Raw genomic sequence first — 22,526 nt, 5'->3', positions numbered from 1 at the left:
TAATTTGTCCTATAATATCTCCCTTATCACTGAAACAGATTACTTCGTGTATAAAAGGATTCTAGCCAAGAAGTTCCCTTCTAAGTTAAAAGAAAATATCCTTATCCAAAACGTGGTACTCTTCAGGAATCAAGAGGAAAATACAATAAAGTAAAACAATGAGGTTGGTTCTGAGAACTGCGCCTTTAGTGTCTGGTTCTAAAATACTATATAATCTCTGATATGAAAACACAATCTAGTTAGAATTAAAATATTATCTCCAATAGCTATTTTTCTTCTTTGAAGAGAGAGTGCTCAACTCTTGAAATGTACCAAAAGCTAGCAACTGCCACAAGACTGTTCTCTAGGTGAGTGGTACTCACAGCCCTGTGACTCCAGCAGTGTATTTGTTAGTGTTTGCACTGTGCAGTCCATCATCCAGCTCTCTAAGATCTTAAATTTCTATAGCAGAATCACAGAAATCATTCGATATATTCAATGTGAACAAAGGAAGGCTAGAGCACTCTAGGCATCTACAAACCTAAAAGTACAAAGACAGGATATGTGGCTCATTTTGTCTCACTGTAGTTGGCTTCTGTTACTAAACATCCACTGGCTCCCTTCCATGACATCTGCTTAATAGCTATGTGAACTTTCCTTGAATTCTATAATGCTTGATCTCCAGATTCCCAGTGATTCGAGGGTTAGCTCTATTAGGCCATTCCAGAGTACCTGAGGGAGCAGTCAGTTATCACACACTCAGCCCGGTAGTGAGTGAAGGTTATCCACCATGAATTCCTAACTTTAACAGCAGGTGTCACTATGTAGCCTTAATGGTTGATGTAGGACGCTTGCTGGTCACCTCCTGCTCCCAAGGATTCTGAAAGTTTACAGACAGTGCTGTGGGGGAAAACTGAAGAGCTCTCTGCCTGCCCAAATCAAACACGAAAACAGGCTATGAAGTTTCTCCCCATTTATTTTCTAATTTTGACTTAATTAGGTCCAATTCATTAGCCAAAAAGAGAAATCATCCTTGGAGTTTGAAACAATAGTTATTTTTAAATCAAGAATAAGATGAAATTTTATTAAAAATGAAATAATTCTGAAAAATGATATTCTGTTCCCCTGCACTCCTGCAGTTTTCCACAAGAATGAAACAGAGAATTCAGTAATTTTTTTTTTAAGTAAACTCTGTGCCCAACATAGGGCTTGAACTTGCAAACCCGAGATCGAGTCACATACTCTACCAACTGAGCCAACCAGGTGTCCCGGGAATTCAGTAATTTTTTTTTTTTAAAGATTTTATTTATTTATTGACAGAGAGAGAGACAGCCAGTGAGGGAGGGAACACAAGCAGGGGGAGTGGGAGAGGAAGAAGCAGGCTCCCAGCGGTGGAGCCTGACATGGGGCTCAATTCCAGGATCCTGGGATCACGCCCTGAGTCAAAGGCAGATGCTCAATGACTGAGCCACCCAGGCACCCCTGGGTAATTTTTTTTATACATATTTCAGAGCTAGAGTTTTTGTCACATTTGTAAATTTCAAAGCAATACAGAAAGCAAAGGAACTGTGTGTAGTGGATCAAAATCAGAAGAAACGATCCACATTTATACACCCCAGAATCCTGCATAATGGATACAGTATAATGTTAACCACAAAAGCTGAGAGCTAAACTGTAGAAGAGTCTTTTTTTTTTTTAAGATTTTTTATTTATTTATTTATTTATTTGTCCGTGAGAGAGGGAGCGGGGAGCGGGGCGGGGGGTAGTGCACAAGGAGAGGGAGGGAAAAGCAGGCTCCCCGCCAAGCAAGGAGCCCAACTCGGGACTCGATCCCAGGACCCCGGGACCATGACCCAAGCCAAAGGCAAACGCCTAACTGACTGAGTCTAAGGGGCATCCCTGAAGAAAAGAGTCTTAAAGGTATCTTTGATTTAGTTATTTCTGCAGACGCCGGAACCACAAGAAAACATGAACAAAAAAGAACTGAACCTAGCTTCCAGGTCTCACTCTTTAGTCTGGGGTGGTGACAATTCCAAGCATGTATGTGGAAGCCCAGTCAAATGTCAAGATGAGTCACTGTGCTATTAGAGCCCACTCTTTAATGTGTACTTATGAGAAGAAGTATTTTTACTTACTCTGGTCAGCATAGTTTTTTGCTTTGAGTTCAAGTTGTCTTGTTTGAGATTCTAAAGATTCCACTCGGGTCTGTAAATCCTTTTTTTCCTGTTCTTGAGAGTCTTCAAATTCAATGAATTTCTAATAGAAAAGAAAAGTATTATTTTCATTAGAAAAATGAAAAAAAAATTTTTTTAAAGATTTTATTCATTTGACAGAGAGAGATACAGCGAGAGAGGGAACACAAGCAGGCAGAGTGGGAGAGGAAGAAGCAGGCTTCCCGCTGAGCAGGGATCCCAATGTGGGGCTCGATCCCAGGACCCTGGGATCATGACCTGAGCCGAAAGCAGACACTTAACGACTGAGCCACCCAGGCACCCCGAAAAATGAAAAATTTTTAACATTATCAATGTTATCAACATTATCAACTCCTGTGTTTCCTGGTATCAAGAATCACAAGTAGGCATTAACTACTCAGAAAGATCTAAGAATCAGGAACTTATGTTGTTTTTTAGTTTCTCTATAAAACTTTCCAAATATAGAAGGAAAAACATGACCAAATAGTTTTTGAAGTGTTTCCACTTCATATAATAGGCATTCCAAAGAAAATACAAGCAACCTATTCCAAATATATGAATCCTTTAACTAGCATATTTGCATATTCATCTGAGTTGAAGACACAGTTTTTTTACATAATGCAGAACATGTACAACAAATGAAGAACTAAAGAAGGATGACGTGTCAATAAATATTTGTTCAACAATTATTTGGTTAATAAACAGTCTTTTAGATTACCTGAACTATGGAGTTCTACTTCCTGAGAAAAAGAGCACTTACTAGAAGTAACTCCACCACTCAAATTAAATTTACTAAAACTGTTTTTGTCAAGAAGATTATTATTAAATCTGGGGCGCCTGGGTGGCTCAGTCGTTAAGTGTCTGCCTTCGGCTCAGGGCGTGATCCCAGCGTCCTGGGATAGAGCCCCACATCGGGCTCCCTGCTCCGCAGGGATCCTGCTTCTTCCTCTCCCACTCCCCCTGCTTATGTTCCCTCTCTCGCTGTCTCTCTGTCAAATAAATAAATAAAAAATATTTTTTAAAAAAGATTATTATTAAATCTAATCATTAAGTCTCAGTCCTCATCTTAATTATTCTATCAGCATCATCAGACATCTGATCACTCCTTAAACACTTTTTTTTTTTTATGTGGCTTCCAGGACTTTGTTTTCATTCTATGTTACTGGCTGCTTCTTAGTCTTCTTTGCTGGTTCTTCCTCTTCTTCCCAATTTCTTCACATTCACAAGCTCAGTTCTTGGACAATTTTTTCTCGTCATTGTTTACTCTTTTTTTTTTTTTAAAGATTTTATTTATTTATTCGACAGAGATAGAGACAGCCAGCGAGAGAGGGAACACAAGCAGGGGGAGTGGGAGAGGAAAAAGCAGGCTCATAGCGGAGGAGCCTGATGTGGGGCTCGATCCCATAACGCCGGGACCACACCCTGAGCCGAAGGCAGACGCCCAACCGCTGTGCCACCCAGGCGCCCCTCGTCATTGTTTGCTCTTATTCCCTGGTGATCTCATCCAGTTTAATGGCTTTAAATACTAACTATATGCTGACAACCTCCAAATTTCTAGTCCAGTCTCTAGCCTAGACCTGAATTCTATATCTGTATGTCCAACTGCCTACTGGACAACTTCACTGATTTGAATGTCTAATAAGCATCTTAACCTTCACATGTCAAAGCTTGCTCCTCCTGGTCTTACCTTGCTCATTTAATTACTGTGGTCAGTTGTTCAGGCTCAAAACTTGAGTCAGCTTTGATTCTTCTCTTTCTCTAACACCTCATATCCAATCTATTAGCAAATCTACCTTCAGATCCAATCACTTTTCATCATCTCCACCACCATCCCGGTCTGTGCCAACATTATCTACTGCCTGGATTAATGCAACAAAAACAGCCCCCTAACTAATCTCCTAACTTCCACCCTTCCCCCTACAATGCATTCTCAATACAGTAGTTAAGAGTGACCCTTTAAAAAGTCAGATGGGGCACCTGGCTGGCTCAGCCAGTAGAACAAGCGACTCTTGATCTCGGAATCATGAGTTCAAGCCCGATGTTGGGTGTAGAGATTACTTAAATAAATACTTAAAAAAAAAAAATAAAAAGTAAGTCAGGGGGCACCTGGGTGGCTCAGTCATTGAGCAGCTGCCTTCGGCTCAGGGCCTGATCCCAGGGTCCCGGGATCAAGCACCCTGCTCTGCTGGGAGCCTGCTTCTTCCTCTCCCACTCCCCCTGCTTGTGTTCCCTCTCTCGCTGGCTGTCTCTCTCTGTGTCAAATAAATAAAATCTAAAAAAAAAAAAAAAAAAAGTAAGTCAGATAAATTCACTCCACTGCTCAAAATCCTCTGATTGCTTACATTCTCCCGAAGTCCTTACTAGAGCCTCCCGGGACCAACACAATCTACTGTACTCTTATTTGACATCATCCTCTTCTACTCTTCCCTTTCCCCCTACCTCCCTCACATACTCTTATTCAAGCTCCCCTGCAGTTCCTTCAACACTCCAAACCTTTGCAATTGCTTCCTACACCCTAGAATTCTCTTTCTACAGATATCCAAATGGACTGCCTCCTCATCACCTCCTTAACATCTTTGTTCAAGTGTCACCTTTAAAAAAAAAAAAAAGGTTTTATTTCAGAAAGAGAGGAGAGCACTTGCACATGCAAGCATGGGGGGGGTGTGGGCAGAGGGAGAAGCAGACTCCCTGTTGAACAGGGAGCCCTTTGTGTTGTGGGGCTCACACCTGGGATCAAGGCCTGAGCTGAGGGCACCTGGGCGGCTCAATTGGTTAAGCTGCCTTCTGCTCAGGTCATGATCCCAGGGTTCTGGGATCGAGTCCTGAATAGGGCTTCTTCCTCTGCCTCTCCCCGTTTGAGTGCGCGTGCGCTCTCTCTCTCTCTCTCTCTCTCTCTCTCACACACACACACAAATAAATAAATAAATAAAATCTTAAAAAAAAAAAAGACCTGAGCCAAAGGCAGACACTTAATGGACTAAGCCACCCTGGCACTTATAAATGTCACCTTCTTAATAAGATTTTCCTTGTGATGATATTTAAAACTGCAATATCCACTCCTTACTTTCCTTCCTGCTTTTCTTCTGTCCACAACTTCCTCACACCTAACACACTATAAATTTTAACAATTTATTTTATTTATTATCTGCCTTGCCTCACTAGAATATAGACTCCATGAAGGCAGGGATTTTTTTAAAAGATTTATTTATTCATTTCAGAGAGAGAAAGAGAGAGAGCACGAGGGGGAGGAGCAGAGGGAGAGAGTGAGTCTCAAGCACACTCCCTGCGGGGCAAGGAGCAGCACATAGGGCTCCATCCCACCACCATGAGACCGTGACCAGAACTGAAACCATGAGTTGGGCACTTAACAGACAGAGCCATCTAGGCACCCAGGGAAAGGATTTTTGTTTTCTTTGCTGCTGTAGTCTCAGTGCAATGATGAGGGGACAAATATGTGTTAAATGAATGAATAAACAAATGAAAAAAAAAACTTTCAGAGTAAAAAACTGAAACCCATACACAAAATGAGTAGTTCACAAAAAAACTTAGATATCACTAAATACACCCTAGTATTAATATAAAATGTTTTTGTTCATTACTTTATCTGTCCTGAAACTCTCCAGTCACTACAGTGGACATAGCTTTTTGCCTGCACACACTGCCATCCTTTGGAACTTCTCCCCAGTTTCATGCTAATTCTATTTAGTCCATACAATTCCATTGGTGAAAACTCTATCTCCCTAGGGGTAGGCATATGACTTGATCCAGATAGGTCATTCTTCTCTGGGATATCAGCCAGTTACTAGAAAGAATACTATCGCTCTTCCTCTGGAATCACACACACTAAGAGTTTAACAGGCTTAAGCTGCAGATGGACATCTTTTTCTGACATACGGAAAGAGCATGCCTGAGAAATAAAGCCAAAATAAAGGAAAACGAAGAGCGAGAAAGAAGAAAATCCTAATTAAAGGTACTATTTGAGTTCTAGATTCAGTAGTGCTTGCAGCCAGCATTTTGCAGTTGTTTTTATTTTTTTTTGTTACATAAACCAATATATTCCTGTTTTATATAAGCTTGTTTGGGATGATTTCTATCAGAAGAAACTGAAAGCACCCTAATATAGTCACCTACTTTTCCTTAAGACCCATTTGGTTTCCTTGTGTTATTAGATAACGTTCTCCTTATCTTTGCAAGATTGAAACCTACAATCTCTGAAACATTGGTTCTTAATCATTCAAGGGTCCACAGACCCATCGGGTAATTTGATATATCCATGAACCATGTTTCCCCAGAAAAAATGCCCTCGACCAACCCGAATTCTGCCTGTTTTTCAAAAAGACTCAAATACCCCTCAAGTCCTTCCACAAACTCCACATTTAGCACCCATGTCCTATACTTTTCTATGAAAATATTCCATATTTTGAGGTTTCTGGGAAGCATCAAACAGCCGTTGTTTACTTTTCCAGAATACTAATCTAAAGGTAACTGTAAGTAGAAGGAGTAAAGCTTATAGTAAATACAAAAGAGGCAAACTGGGGGCGACTGGCTGGCTCAGTCGGTAGAGCAAGCGACTCTCGATCTCAGGGTCTTGATCTCAGGGTTGGGAGTTCAAGCCCCATTTTGGACAAGAGCCTAGTAAAACTCAAAACAACAACAACAAACGGCAGGGGGGGGGCCCACTGGGTGGCTCAGTCAGTGAGCCTGCTTCTCCCTCTCCCTCTGCCCCTCTACCCGGCTCATGCGCTCTCTCTCAAATAAATAAATGAAATCTTTAAAGCAAAAAATTTTTTTAAAAGATTTTATTTATTTGACAGAGATAGAGACAGCCAGCGAGAGAGGGAACACAAGCAGGGGGAGTGGGAGAGGAAGAAGCAGGCTCACAGCAGAGGAGCCCGATGTGGGGCTTGATCCCACAACGCCGGGATCACGCCCTGAGCTGAAGGCAGACGCTCAACCGCTGTGCCACCCAGGCTCCCCAAAGCAAATTTTTTAGAAAGAGGCAAACTTGACAAATCATTCATTCATTCATCCATTCATTCATTCAAAAAATGTCTACTATTTACTATACATGGGGCACATGAAACATGACTGAATATCACACTATCCCTGCCTTTCAAAGGTGTTCACTGTCTATAAACTGAATGCAAGCAGAAAATATAAAGGTTATGTTGAGGAGTGCCTCAGTGGCAGTCAGCTGAACAGCCAACTCTTGGTTTTGGCTCAGGTCGTGATCTCAGCGTCATGAGATCCAGCCCCGCGTGGGGCTCCAAGGTCAGTGCAGAGTCTGCTTGGGACTCTGCCCCTCCCCACTGCACTCTTGTACTCTCTTCTCTAAAATAAATAAATCTTTAAAAAAATAAAATAAAGGTTATGTTGAACAGAAAAGCAGCAGCTATATAACAGGACGTTGGTGATGAACTCTGAGTAAATTACTTCAACATTTTGCCAGGGGATATAAGACAAGACTCAGAATTAATAAGAAACCATAATTATTCTGTGGCCTGCTTTGAAAATGATGCTCCCTTGGCTAACTGAACTGCTATATCTGGGTTAAGTAACCAGAAATTTTAGGTTTCTTTTGTGCTATGGATAAAATGCTGTTTTAAAAAATATACAGCAGATGTTTACCAAGTAATACTTAAAATGATCTGCTACTAAACTTTTAATAAAAACTTTACCACTAACAGATTACCAGGCACAGGGGGTGGGGATAGGGGAAAACGGTAAAAGTGGCCAAATGACACAAACTTCAGTTATGAGTAAGCTCTGGGGATATAATGTACAGCATGATGACTACAGATATTACCACTGTACTATACACACTTGCAAGTTGCTAAAATAACAGATTTTTAAAGTTCTCACCACAAAAATAAAAACTGAAATTACGTGACATGATGTCAACTAACCTTACTGTGGTCGTCACTTTGCAATATGTACATGTATCACATCATTATGTTGTACACTTTAAACTTACACAATGTTACATACCAATTATTTCTCAAAAAAGCTGGAAAGAAACAACTTTACCACTGTTCTGCCTATTCAGAACTCCTGACAGAAGAAACATCATCACGAGCACACAGCTTCATGTCTGCTTTGTTTCTTAGCGACCCAGTTTGGCTACAGAAGGGCATGAATAATCCATAAGTTTAGCAGTCGCTACACGACTATCTGCTTACTTCATAGGCGAGCATCACACAGACCTACCTAGATGATTGCTGCTTCGGAACTGTTCACATTTCATAATGACTGCTGAGACTTCATATCTCTATCACCTTAAGTAAATATGGCTAAAGAAAGAGATTCCACCCCACCCCCCCAAATGACGTGACAGTTCTTGGACTGGCAGTGCTATTTATCTGCAAATGGAAATCTCTTGTTTCTGCAGTTTCCCTTCACAGGAAGGGACTGGCAATAATGAAAATATTCCAAAGCAAATACATAATGGCAGGCCTTTCCTTCAAGCAAATTAAAACAGATAAACGTAGAGACTCTAAAACAAACTGCCATCTCTCATAATGGTGTATGTTTTTTTCCTTTCTTACTCTAAACAGTGGATCTTAAATTAAACTTTTGGAATCATGAATTCCTTTGAGAATCTTATGAAAATAGATCCTTTCTTCTGGAAGATAAATATATGAAACACAAAACTGTGCATTCCTATTCACTGCATCTTCAAGGTCTACAAGAAATCCAGAATGATTTTCTCCCATTTATAAAAATAGTGAATGTTGATTTCTTTTAAAATAATCTTTTAAAATTCTCTGTGTTCCCAAAATCCCAGTTTTAAATGTGCATTACACCTTGGTTTGGAAATATACAGCTGCCACCCTCATTTAAAATGCTAATGACTACTACACAACAAAAATAAATACTCCTCAGTTCTGATAAGACATGTTAATAGATCATAAAAGGGCACTGAAAGCTAGAAGGATAAACACATCTTAAGGGCCTTCAGAGTAATCAAGAAAGAGTAACAAATGACTGAAATTCTCTAAATTGTTACCCCCCCAAAGAGATCTGTCAAATAGGCTAGTTTTGTGCCATTGTTTTGTGAAATATCCCCGATAATGGAGATAACCCTGGGAATAGAAGTTGCTACAGGGCAGAGTAGCTCAGGAAACACAACACTGATAAATACAAAAAAATGAGAAAATGGCCTAGCTCTATATGGCACATAATAGAAAATTGGAATAGAAATAAAGAAGGTGGCATGAAACTCAACTACATGCCAAAAGGGGGCTCTTGGCAGAAAAAGATTTAGACTCCTCATAGAAAAGTTGTTTTTTCTGGGTGGGGCTTGGGGGTTCAGTATAAGGGAGGTAATGAGAATGTATTTTTTCTATACCCAACTCTCTCACACTACAGAGAAGATAATTGGGGAATAGGTGGCATGGGTTATTCTTTTTAGAGGCTTTCCACTTCCCTTCCCTGCTCAGAGATCTTTGGTTAGTACCACATGTGAGTACTGCTGAACCTCTTACTAGCTCTGTATACTACAAACATGACTGGCTCTGGTTTTCGTCTTCTTGGGGCACCTTGGTGGCTCAGTCGGTTAAAGGTCCAACTCCTGATTTATGAGCTCAGGGTCCTGGGCTCCACCATCAGCAGGGAGTCTGCTTGAGATTCTCTCCCTCTCCCTCTACCCCTCCCCCACCCCGCTTGCTCATACACTCTCTCACTCTCTAAAATAAATAAATAAATCTTAAGAAAGAAAGACAGACAGACATGTCTACTTTCTACTCCAGCAATTTCAACTTTACACACACTAACTCAGATAATATAAAAATAGGAACATATCCCATTCTGTCACTTTTTAATCAAAGAAAAAAAGTCAGGGCCCTTGGGTGGCTCAGTCTTTTAAGTGTCCGCCTTCTGCTCGGGTCATGATCTTGGGGTCCTGGAATCGAGCCCCAAACTCAGCAGGGAATCTGCTTCTCCCTCTCCCTCTGCCCTCCCACCCCCCTTCTCATTCTCTCTCTCTCTCAAATAAATAAAGAAAAAAGTCTTAGAAAGAAAGAAAGAAAGAAAGAAAGAAAGAAAGAAAGAAAGAAAGAAAAAGAAAGGAAAAAAAAAGTCACACTTAAATAAAGCCCCACACCTATTTATAATGACTATTCTCCAGATGTTGGCAGGAGTACAAAATAAGCGGCTGATAGTAAAAAGATATTTATTACAACTACTAAGTAATGTTATTTACTCTTAAATAACATACTAAATATACAACTAAAACCCTTTATCTACCCATCCAATCCAAGCAGTTACTTCATGACAGCCATCAAGGAAGAGGAGTAAACAGTTAACAATATAACGTGCTAAGTACTATAACGGAAACAAGTATAAGGAGCAACAGAAACATAGAGAAATAAGTGACCAAATCTGCTTTTTTTTTTTCAAAGAGTTTATTTATTTATTTGAGAGACAGACAGAAAGCGGGGGGTGGGGGGGGGGTTAGGGAGAAAAGCAGACTTCCTGCTGAGCAGGGAGCCAAACATGGGGCTTGATCCCAGGACCCTGGGATCATGACTGAGCTAAAGGCAGATGCTTAATCAACTGAGCCACTCAGGGACCTCCTAAATCTGCTTTTAAAAAGAAAAACCCAAAGTCGAAATGTTTCAGTGAACACATTTCAGCAGTTCAACTTTATAACAATCATAAATAACCCTGTTAAATTTTTCTGGACAATGACAGCATTTGGGTATTTTTAAAACAAGTAAATTTCTTATTGACAGCAACTGAATGGTGTTTATAACATTTTATCATATAATAGATTCCAATCACTATACTTTTCTGAGTTGTCCTACATGTAAGTACCTGTTTTTAATGTTGTCTGTCTTCTGTGCTATTACTGTAAGTTTGCTATTAAAATACAGTAACTTAGGGGCTCCTGGGTGGTTCAGCTGGTTGAGTGACTCTTGATCTCAACCCAGGTCTTGATCTCAAAGTGGTGAGTTCAAGTCCCACACTGGGCTCCATGCTGGGCTTGGAGCCTATTTAAAAAAAATAAAAATGATACATTAAACTATAAAAGAGAGAGAGAGAGAAACCCAGGGACACCTAGGTTGCTCAGTCGGTAAAGCATGTAACTTATCGATGGGGGACTCTTGATGGGGCAGTGAGTTCAGGCCCCAGGTTGAGTGTGTAGAGCTTATGTTAATTAAAGAAAAAGAGAGAGAGAGAGAGCAAGGCCTGAATTTCAGCTGACTCTGAAACGAAGTTTACCTGATGAAGTGGGGTAAACATTCCAGGCAGAGGTAACAGCGTATGCAAAGGCAGGCATAAAGATCACGGCATGCCCAGCAAATTTAGGTTTGAAATTTGAGTAGCTGATGTAAAGAATAAACCATTAGCCAAAGAGTAAGCTGAGAATCTCTCCTCTGATTCACAAATGGACTGAGTGGGCAAATATGATTCCATTCATCCATCCATCCATCCTCTCCACACACAACTTGAGTTCTTATTGTTCTAAGTATTTTAAGATGCCAGGAAGGTTAAAAGACAGCCCTGGTCCCTATGTTCCATTGCTTGAAATTTAGCAAAAGAAAACAGGCATTAAACATAGGTGACTAACAAAAGCTGAATTTTTGAAGATCTCACACAATTCAGTAGTCACCTAATTTGAGGGTGATGCTGATGAAGAGATGGCTAGTGTTTCTGTTACTACCCAAGCGACACCAATATGGGATGCAACAGCACAACCTTGGTTTACAACTCAGTCTCAGGCTTGTATATGACATGATTCTTGCATGACTTTCTACAATAAGGAGTTAACATTTTAAAATCCAAATATGAAATGAGACTTTGAAAAAAAATTACACAGTTTGGGGCACCTGGGTGGCTCGGTCATTAAGTGTCTGACTCTTGGTTTTGGCTCAGGTCATGATCTCACAACCCCTGCATTAGGCTCTCTGATCAGCACAGAAGTCTTTCTCTCTCCCTTTCCCTCCCCCTCTTCTCTTCTCCCCAATCTCGCTTTCTCCCATGCATGCTCTCCCTCTCTCTCTCAAACACATAAAATCTTTTTTTTTTTTTTAAATCACACAGTTCAAGTTCACACACAATGCAACCACACTGTAATCATGTGTGACACAAGAAATAGTACAAGAGGGATGCCTGGATGGCTCACTTGATGAAGCGTCTGCCTTCAGCTCAGGTCATGATCCCAGGGTCCTGAGCAGGGAGCCTGTATCTCCCTCTGCTTGCTGCTCCCCCTGCTTGTGCTCACTCTCTCTCTCTGACACATAAATAAATAAAATCTGAAAGAAAAGAAAAGAAAAGAAAAGAAAAGAAAAGAAAAGAAAAGAAAAGAAAAGAAAAGAAAAGAAAAGAAAGAAAGAAAGAACAAACAGCTATCAGAAAAGTATAAAATAGGAGGCACCTGGCTGGTTCAGTCGATAGAGCACGTGACTCTAGATATTGGGGTCATGAGGTCAAGCCCAACGCTGGCACAGAGATTACATTAAAAACAAAAAAAGAAAAGTGTAAAACAGAGAACTAATGATATGAGAACCATGGGAAGACATTCATGAGACATTTAAGCTGAGACCTGAAAAATAAAAGTTCATCAAGCAAAGAGGGGCTGGAAGAAACCAAAGACAACCAAAATGGCCAAACTTAGAGAAAAATGAGAGAGAGGGACACCTGGGTGGCTCAGTCACTTAAGCATCTGCCTTCAGCTCAGGTCATGATCCCAGGGTCCCAGGATCAAGTCCTACATCGGGCTCCTTGTTCAGCAGGGAGCCTGCTTTTCCCTCTGCCTGCTTCTGCTCTCTCTCTCTCTCCCTCTCTCTGACAAATAAATAAATAAAAATCTAAAAAAAGAAAGAAAGGAAAGAAGGAAGGAAGAAAAGAGAAGAGAAAAGGAAAGGAAAGGAAAGAAAATTAAAGAAAAGGAAAAGAGAAAAGAAAAAGAAAAGAAAGGGAGAGAGAGAATGGCCAGAGATGAGGCTGGAAAATCAAGGACCAAATCACAGAGGGCCTTGCCTGATACTGGATCTTATCAGGGATGCTGAAGTTCACTCACTTTGGAAAGCTCAGTCTGAAATCAAATGGGAAATGCATCGGAGAGGGCTGGGGAAGTCTGAGCGTGTAAAGGGAGACCAAAGGTCACCACAGTAGTCCAAATGAGAGAGGATTATAAGCAGTGGCAGTGAGAATGGAGAGGATGAATTCAAGATAATTTATTGGAGGTAAAATACACAGAATTGGTGACTGAATGCATATAAGGGAGAAGAAAGAAGGAAAAATGATAGATTTCTGATTTAACCAATGGTGGGGATGGTGATACTACGTATCCGGGATAAACAAAGGGGGTAGGTATCTACAATAGCCAAATTATGGAAATAGCCCAAGTGTTCACTGATTGATGAATGGATAAAGAAGATGTGGTATACATACATACAATGGAAAATTACTCAGCCATAAAAAAGAATGAAATCTTGCCATTTGCAACAAGATGGATGGAACCAGAGAATATAATGCTAAGCGAAGTTAAGTCAGAGAAAGACAAAGATCATATGACTTTACCCACATGTGGATTTTAAGAAACAGAATAATGAGCAAAGGGAAAAAGAAAAGAGAGACAAACCAAGAAACACTTGTTACTACAGAGAATGAACTGACGGTTACCAGAAGGGAGGTGGTTGGCGATGATGTGGAGAACGAAGGGAAAAGAAATGTAGATAAAATTAAGTTTCCTGGGGCGCCTGGGTTGCTCAGTCAGTTAAGCGTCTGCCTTTGGCTCAGGTCCTGCTCTCAGGGTCCCAGGATCGAGCCCCACATCAGGCTCCCTGCTCAGCAGGGAGTCTGCTTTTCTCTCTCCCTCTGCTCCTCCTCCCTGCTTGTGCCCATGCTAGTGCTCTCTCTCGCAAATAAAATCTTAAAAAAAAAAAAAGTTCCCTGGGGCGCCTGGATGGCTCAGTCGTTAAGCTTCTGCCTTCGGCTCAGGGCGTGATCCCAGAGTTCTAGAATCGAGCCCCACGTTGGGCTCTTCCGCGGGAGGCCTGCTTCTTCCTCTCCCACTCCCCCTGCTTGTGTTCCCTCTCTCGTTGGCTGTCTCTCTCTCTCTGTCAAATAAATAATAAAGTAAAATCTAAAAAAAAGCCTCCCAGCCTAACTAAAATTCCTTTTATCACCAAAATTTGCATTTAATGCAGTATTTTTATGCAAAGTAAATAAGGCTTGAGGCATTACCCTAGCCAGAGACATTTTGAAGGAGGGGGAAAAAAAGAAAATTAAAGTTCATAAGAAGCCTAATGGCATTCATAACATTAAATGTGATTTAACTTCTTTTCAGTGGCAAACTTTATGAAATTGGCACCCTCCACTCTATTTGGCAAATGCTGGGGTTAGGGCAATATCAAAATCAAGGCAGAACTCCCGAAAACAATATTACACTATATGTTAACTAATTAGAATTTGAACAAAAATTTGACGGGTGCCTGAGTGCTCAGTCAGTTTAAGCATCTGCCTTCGGCTCAGGTCATGATCCCAGGGTCCTGGGATGGCGTCCCACCTGCTCGGCAGGGAGTCTGCTGCTCCCTCTTCCTCTCACTCCCCCTGCTTGTACTCCCTCTGTCAAATAAATAAGTAAAATCTTTATACAAAAACTTGAAACAACAACAACAAAAATCAAGGCAGGAGAGGGGCAGATTTTCTAAATTCCAAAAGCATTCAACCCCTGGAAAATTCTGGTTACTCCCCTCCTGCAAAGCGGTTTGTCAAATCTCTCAGGAATGTCACTGTAGATAGAGTATACATCTCCCCCCAACCCTCTATGTCTTTGTCTTTAAGTCTCCTCTCTCAACATCTTTTTTAAAAAAGTGTTGGGTGGGGAGGGTAAGAGTCCATGCATGGGCTTTTTTAGCATGTATGATAAAGATAAACCCCGCTTCACTAGATATCCCTTTCCCCTCTCAATTACTAATCAGCCAATGACAACATTGACATAACTTCAGACAGTACTCTCCTGGGAGCAACTAGACACTGTTTAAAAAAAAAAAAAATCAGCAGACAATACAGACTTATGTCAGGATCTAAAAAGAATAAGCTTTGTGACGAAGCAAAATGGTTTCAAGTCCAGATGGCTTATAGGGGCTGTTTTGCCCCACTGTTCTGGAGAAAAACAAATGAATACTTTGAAAAGGCAAGTGCCCGAAGTTTAAAAAAAAAAAAAAAGTCCCTAGAGACTGTTCCTAATTGGGAGTAAAGATGCAAGAGCCAAAAAAAGAAAAGCCCTTTATTAGTTACTTTGACAACAGTAGTTGTCTAAAAAATAATACCACCAAATAAAGGTTGACTTATTAACGCTAAGTATCCCCACATTTACTCTGCAGAGTAGGGAAAGGAAAATATTGCATTATATTAAGTAATTATCATCAAATTCACTTTAGTTCCATTAAATGTAACTGGTTTTCAACGTAATATCTTTAAGAAATGAAAGACCATATTTTTTTAAGTTTTTAATTTATTTATTTAAGTAATCTCTATACCCAGAGTGGAGCTCAAACTCATGACCCCAAGATCAAAAGTCGCATGCTTTTCCAACTGAGCCAGCCAGGCACCCCAAGAGGACAGACCATATTAAACAATACCCAAAGGATATGATTTCCCCCTCCAATCCAAAATGTGGAAAATTTTCAAATACAAATGGTCCAGTTTCTTCAAAACTCAATAGAAAGGGGGGAAAAATGGAAAACTGTTAGAGATTAACAGAAACTTAAGAGACATTAACCAATGTAAATATGTGAACTATCTTATTTGATCCTGATTAAGACAACCAACTAGGGGTGCCTGGCTGGCTCAGTTGGTAGAGCATAAAGCTCTTGATCTCATGAGTTGAAGTCCCACACTGGGCATAGAGATTACTTCCAAAAAAAAAAAAAAAAAAAGCAGCAGCAGCAGGGCATACAGGTGGCCCAGTTGGTTGCACTAGTAAAAGTTAGTAACATCTCTGATACATCCCCAGAGCAGCCAGGTGGCCCTCCTGTCTACCCACAGAGAAGATAGGAAATTTGTTTTCTGAATAAACTCAGTAAGAGAGATTCTGTATTTTTTTAAGATTTTATTAATTCATTTGAGAGAGGGCGAACATGAGAGCACAAGAGCATAAGGGAGGGGCAGAGGGAGAAGGAGCAGACACCCCACTGAGCAGGGACACCCCCCCAACCCCTGGTCTACGGGCTCCATCCCAGGACCCTGAGATCATGATCTGAGCCGAAGGCAGACGCTTAACCAACTAAGCCACCAGGCACACCTCAATCAGAGATTCTAGACAAGGGAATACCACTAACAAATAGGTGCCAAATGAAATGATTTTTTTTTAAATTTTATTTATTTATTTGACACAGAGAGAGAGAGAGTGCACAAGCAGGAGGAGCTGCAGGCAGAGGGAGAAGCAGGCTCCCTGCTAATCAGGAAGCCCAACTCGAGACTCGATCCCAGTACCCCAAGATCATGACCCAAGCCGAAGGTAGACACTTAACCGACTGAGCCACCCAGGTGCCCTAAAAAGAAATGAATTAAGTGAAAATCTATATACCAAGTAGCAACACTGATAGCCCCCTTTCCATTCCGGTCCTCACCCAGATTCTCGTAATGACTAGACTTATCTACCACTCCACTCCCCACGACATTAGCTTTCCTTGGCAAAACTCAAATGCCTCTAAGCAAAAAAACCACTGGATACTGAAATCTGGGTTCCCAATTGGCAATAAACTGCTTCCAGGCACACAAAGCTTCTGGCCCTCCTTTTTTTAGTGCCTCATGCTTAAAACATGAAGGGATAATTAAGGGTTATCAGGCACTTGAAGCTCCAACCTGCAAAAGAACGACCAAACTACCAGAAAAAAAATGGGACTCTGAGGGAACAGACAAAACAGGAACAAATGAAAACTATAATTAATATACTCAAAGACCAAAGAAAAGTCATCACATCCATGAAACCGGAACAGTATGCTATTTTTAGAAAGCGGTGGGGGTAGGGGAAGAGCAAGAAGAAGGAAGAGCTCTTGGAAATTATAAAAGTATGAACTAAAGAACATAGCACTTATCTTTGTTGTACAAACTATACCTTAGGGTAATCAAACAGTTGATGAGGGAGAAGTTCTCTTTTATAAGAAAATTAGGTAAATAATGCTGAAGGAATAACTGAGTTAGAATAGCACCATTTCCCAATCCTTAATGAAATAATAGGGAATATCCCATCACCATTCAGATTTTCCTGGCTATCTCATAAATGTTTATAGCCAGGATGCAAACAAAGTCCCTATGCTCCCTTTGGATGATACATCTCTTAGGTCTAATTTAAAGTACAGATTCCCATGTTAGCTTCAGCAGCACATATACTAAAATTGGAATGATACAGAGAAGATTAGCATGGCCCCTGCACAAGAATGACACATAAATTTGTGAAGCATTCCGTCTTTTTATGTTTACTGTACTGGAATTAAAATTTCTAAAAATAAAGTAATTAGGTACAGGTTTCCCAGTCCTTTTCCCCCAGTGGTCTGTTACAGCCATTGAAGATCATATAAAGGAATATTATTAAGCCATTGTAAAGAATAATTTAGATCTATCCAGACACACACGGGTGGTTGCCAGTTATGAGTAAATTCACAGAAAAGGCAAGTATATCATCAGTAAATATAAGAAAATATGCTCAACCACACTAGTGATCTGAGAAAAGCAAATTAAGGTTGTTTCACAAATATAAGATTAGAAACTAAAGCCAAAAAGTCTGAGTGTGTCAAATGTTGGCAAGATAAAGGGAGGGACGCTTGAGTGGCTCAGTCAGCTAAGCATCTGACTTCAGCTCAGGTCATGATCTCAGGGTCCTGGGATTGACCCCATGGATCAGGCTCCCGCTCAGCTCAGCAGAAAGTCTATTTCTCCCTCTCCTCCTGCTGCTTCCCACCCCCCCACTGCTCCCCGCATCCCCCCACACTGCTCCCTGCATCCCCCCCAGGGCATATGCAGGCACTCTCTCTCTAAAATAAATGATCTTAAAAAAAAAAGAAGTGAGGGGCACCTGGGTGGCTCAGTCGGGCTCTCTGCTCAGCGGGGAGTCGGCTTCACCCTCTCACTCTCCCTCCGTCCTCTCCCTCTCAAATAAATAAATAAAATCCTTAAAAAAATTTTTTTTTTAAAGTGAAGTTTCTTTAACAGGCAGGATTCTAGGGGTGCCTGGGTGGCTCAGTTGTTAAGCGTCTGCCTTTGGCTCAGGTCATGATCCCAGCATTCTGGGATCGAGCCCCACACAGGGTTCCCTGCTCAGCGGGAAGCTTGCTTCTCCCTCTCCCACTCCCCCTGTGTTCCCTCTCTCACTGCCTCTCTCTCTGTCAAATAAATAAATAAAATCTTAAAAAAAAAAAACAGGCAGGATTCTCGAAGTATTTCTATAATGCTTTGGTTCTGTTTTGTTTATCACAAAGAGAATGTATTTTATCTATTAACAGGAAAAGTAAGTAAATAAAAACAAATAAAACCTTTAGATAAAATAGCCAAACAAGTACAACATATGTGAATTTTACTCATACACATAAAAAGAATTTTACTCACTGCCCAAACTGTCACCCATAATTGTATAAATGTAATCGAACATGACCATTTATTCCACGAGAGCTAACTAATGTTGCATCTGTTTATTTCACATTCCTTTTAGTCCTTGTGACTGACTACCACAGCACACAGAGAACATTCATTTTTTACTGTCTTACTTCCCAAAACAAGAAAGAACCAAAACTCATTGGCCTATGACAGAAGCTATCAAGCAGGAATTGATTACCACACTGATAAAACCTGAAAAGGTGTAGCCCTCTGCAGTTTGCCAGAACAGCCAAATAATGCTTTACTAGTTTTGTTATGTGATCAATATTTTACATTTCTGACTTTAATTTACAGATCTTGACACTGTGGTTTATTTCAACACTTGACTCTGTTATAAAAATATTTTTCTATTACTAAGAAAAATCAGAAAATGTTATCCTGAAAAGAAGTATATAGTATTGAAGAAAATCTAAAAATTATTTACAAAGAAAAAAACAGTGAGGGGCACCTGGGTATCTCAGTAAGTTAAGTATCTGACCTCAGCTCAGGTTGTGATATTAGGTCCTGGGATCCAGCCGCACTGCTGGGCTCCCCACTCAGTGGGCAGTCTGATTCTCCCTCTCCTTCTCTCTCTGCGCCTCCCTCAACTCATGCTCGCTCTCTCTCAAATGAATAAATAAAATCTTAAAAGAAGAAGAAAAAAAAAACAGGGGCGCCTGGGTGGCTCAATAGTTAAGTGCCTGCCTCCGGCTCAGGGCGTGATCCTGGCGTTGTGGGATCGAGCCCCGCATCAGGCTCCTCTGCTGAGAGCCTGTTTCTTCCTCTCCCACCCCCCTGCTTGTGTTCCCTCTCTCGCTGGCTGTCTCTCTCTCTGTCAAATGAATAAATAAAATCTTTGAGAAAAAAAAAGAAAAAAAAAACAGTGGCGACTCTTTTCAGTTGTTTTCTGTGTTTTGTTTTTTAATGTTATTGGGAATTTTCAAACATGCACAATGGAGAACAGCATAATAAACCCCTATATTACACCACCTAATTTCAACAATTATCAGCATATGGTGCATCCTGTTTTGTCTGTATTCTTCCTCTTTTCCCGTAACAAACCTCAGCATCGTAAGATTTCACTACAAATACTTTAGTATGAATTAAAGATACATTTTATTGCTTTGATTGAAGATCATCAATAGCTTCCTACTAGAACATAAGTGTAGACTTCTAAACTCTACCTTAGCCCATGAGGCCCAGTGAGTGAGCAGTTCCTCCATGATTCTCCTACCTCATCCCCTCCTTTTCCTCTACACTGGCTGACTCCGAATTTTAAATCGTTTCCTACCTTAGAGCCTCATTTCCTTTGTCTAGAACACTCTCCTTTGATGGTATCCTCACCCTTCATTTCATAACTGAAATGTTATGTCCCCTGTGGCCTTCCCTGACCATCCTACCAAAGAGGAGATATTTTAGCTTTTTGCATATAGTTTTAACTTTTTGGTGCATACATATGCCTTTTTTAAGAATTAATTTTATACTATTCAAACTTGAGATATAAAATTAGACTTGTGTCTTATTATTTCCAGATGTTAAAAAAACACACACACATACACACTCTGACCTAAAAATATATCTGAACAGCACTGGCTTATCTGAATAGTTACAGAAAAAGCATTTGACAAAATTCAGGATCTCTTCATAAATGAAAACACTCTAAAAACAAGGAACAGAAAGGAACTCCCTCAAAAAGCATCTACAAAACCCCACAACTACATCATATTTAATGGGTAAAGACTGAATGCTTTTCCCGTAAGATCAGAAACAAGACAAAAATTTGACTCTTACCAGTTCTATTCCATACTGTACCAGGAGGTTCTAGTTAGGGTAATTAGGCAAGAAAATTAAGTAAAAGGCATCCAGACTGTAGAGAAAGAAGTAAAACTACCTCTACTTGCAGATCACATGATAATGTATATTAAAAAATTTTCATGAACCCACAAAAAAAATCTATTAGAATAAATAAGTTCATCAGAATACAAGATCAATATACAAAAATCAAGTGTATTTCTAAACATTTGCAATGATAAGAAAATGAAATTAAGAAAATGACTGCCTTGCTCAGTCAGTAGAGCATGCTACTCTTGATCTCGGGGTCATGAGTTCATCCCCACATTTGGAGTAGAGTTTAAAGAATAATTAATTAGGGGCTCCTGGCTGGCTCAGTCAGTTAAGCATCCAACTCTTGATTTTGGCTCAGGTTATCATCTTGGGGGCCCTGAGACTGAGCCCCACATCAGGGTCCATAGCTCCAAGGGGAGTGTGCTTCTCTCCTACTTCCTCTCCCTCTGCTCCTCCCCTTGCTCACACATTTGTGTGCATGTGAGCTCTCTCTTAAATAAATAAACGAACAAGTAAATAAATAAACAAATAATTTTTAAAAAGAGTAACTCCGGGTGTCTGGGAAGCTCAGTTGGTTGTGCGTCTGCCTTGGGCTTGGGTCATGATCCCAGAGTCCTGGGATCAAGTCCTGAGTCAGGCTCCCTGCTCAGCATGGAGTCCGCTTCTGCCTCTCTCTCTGCCTCTCTGCCTCTCCCCCCTGCTTGTGCTCTCTCTTTCTCTCACATAAATAAAATCTTTAAAAATAAATAAATAATTTAAAAATAAAAAAGAATAACTTTTTTTTGAAGTTAAGGAAACAACTCACTTATAAAAGCATCAAAAAGAACTAAATGCCTAGAAGTAAATTTAACAAAAGAATTATGCAAAACTTTGACAACAACAAAACATTGTTGAAAGAAACTAAAAATACTAAATAAATATAAATGGAAAGCATCATGTTCATGGATCAGGAGACCTATAAGGGAGTATACAAGGGGAGCCACCCAGGCACCCCTATGTTATGTATATTTTACTACAATAAAAATCTTAAGGAAAAAAGATATGTTGACAACTATATAAAGTGAAATTTTCACAGGAAGTAAAAATCAAGTTGATCTAATTAAAATAAATGCAGTTAGGGAAAGAAAATGTTCAAGGTCAACAATATTAATACTATCAGTTGGCAGTATCACTAAGAAATGAAGCAGTCTTCATAACCATATTTTTAAGAAAAACTGAGGCACCAAAACATTTTTATCACATCTGTCTTAATTCAAAATGTTTCTAGAATTTCATACATACCTACCTCCTTAAAACAGAGCATATCAAATAAAATGTAACCTTATATTGGTAAGAAGCATCACTGTGAATCACTGTAAATCACAATTACAAGCCGTACGGTTATTAAGAGTATGTAATGCCTTCAAGATAAAAACCCAAATTTGACAATACTGTCCCTTACTTTCTGACATCTGATTACCTATTAAACATCAATTCTTGCCACTCCCCTATGTGGCAGAAGTACTAGTACATTATTTTAAAGGACATATGGAAAATTAGTATTTCCTACTTAAATATATTGGAAAAATAAATGTCATGTGTTTTTGTAGCTTTCTGAATGTCACACACTTTCAAACACTTCATACTTCAGATTTGTGACATATAACCCAAATGCCACCCTGTCTCTATGAACTTATCCCTATATAGCATCTTGTATATATAGTACTTGTTTAAGATGCTTACATAAAGCCGCCCTAGTAATTTACATTAGCCTCCCCCCACTAGAATATGAGCTCCCCAAGAGTAAGACCCTGGACTATTCATTCTTGTACCTCTGGTCTGGGCACAAAGTATTCAATTAACATCTGTTTTATAAATAAATAAATGAGATGGATAGATAGGTAGACATCAGAAACACAGGTAACATTTAGTGCTTATTAGGCAAAT

General features: G+C 40.0%; 1 protein-coding gene and 1 non-coding gene across 2 annotated transcripts in view; one reads left to right on the top strand and one right to left on the bottom strand.

Annotated features, from left to right (window-relative positions):
- SPAG9 (sperm associated antigen 9) overlaps window positions 1–2,235 on the bottom strand; it is a 97,984-nt gene extending 95,749 nt beyond the window's left edge. Inside the window, exon 1 of the mRNA XM_034641522.1 lies at window positions 2,115–2,235. The gene's annotated coding sequence lies outside the window, so the exon portion shown is untranslated. The remainder of the gene's footprint in view (window positions 1–2,114) is intronic.
- A 15,256-nt stretch (window positions 2,236–17,491) lies between these two features.
- On the top strand, window positions 17,492–17,598 carry LOC117795868. Its single transcript, XR_004620016.1, has one exon. It is a non-coding gene; the product is annotated as a U6 spliceosomal RNA (small nuclear RNA).
- The last annotated feature ends 4,928 nt before the right edge of the window (window positions 17,599–22,526 follow it).

Source organism: Ailuropoda melanoleuca, chromosome 13 (genome assembly GCF_002007445.2).
Source record: "Ailuropoda melanoleuca isolate Jingjing chromosome 13, ASM200744v2, whole genome shotgun sequence".
In the NCBI taxonomy this organism is placed as follows: Eukaryota; Metazoa; Chordata; class Mammalia; order Carnivora; family Ursidae; genus Ailuropoda; species Ailuropoda melanoleuca.
The sequence above is the reverse complement of the archived record's forward strand: the minus strand, read 5'-3'. Positions and strand labels throughout refer to the sequence as shown.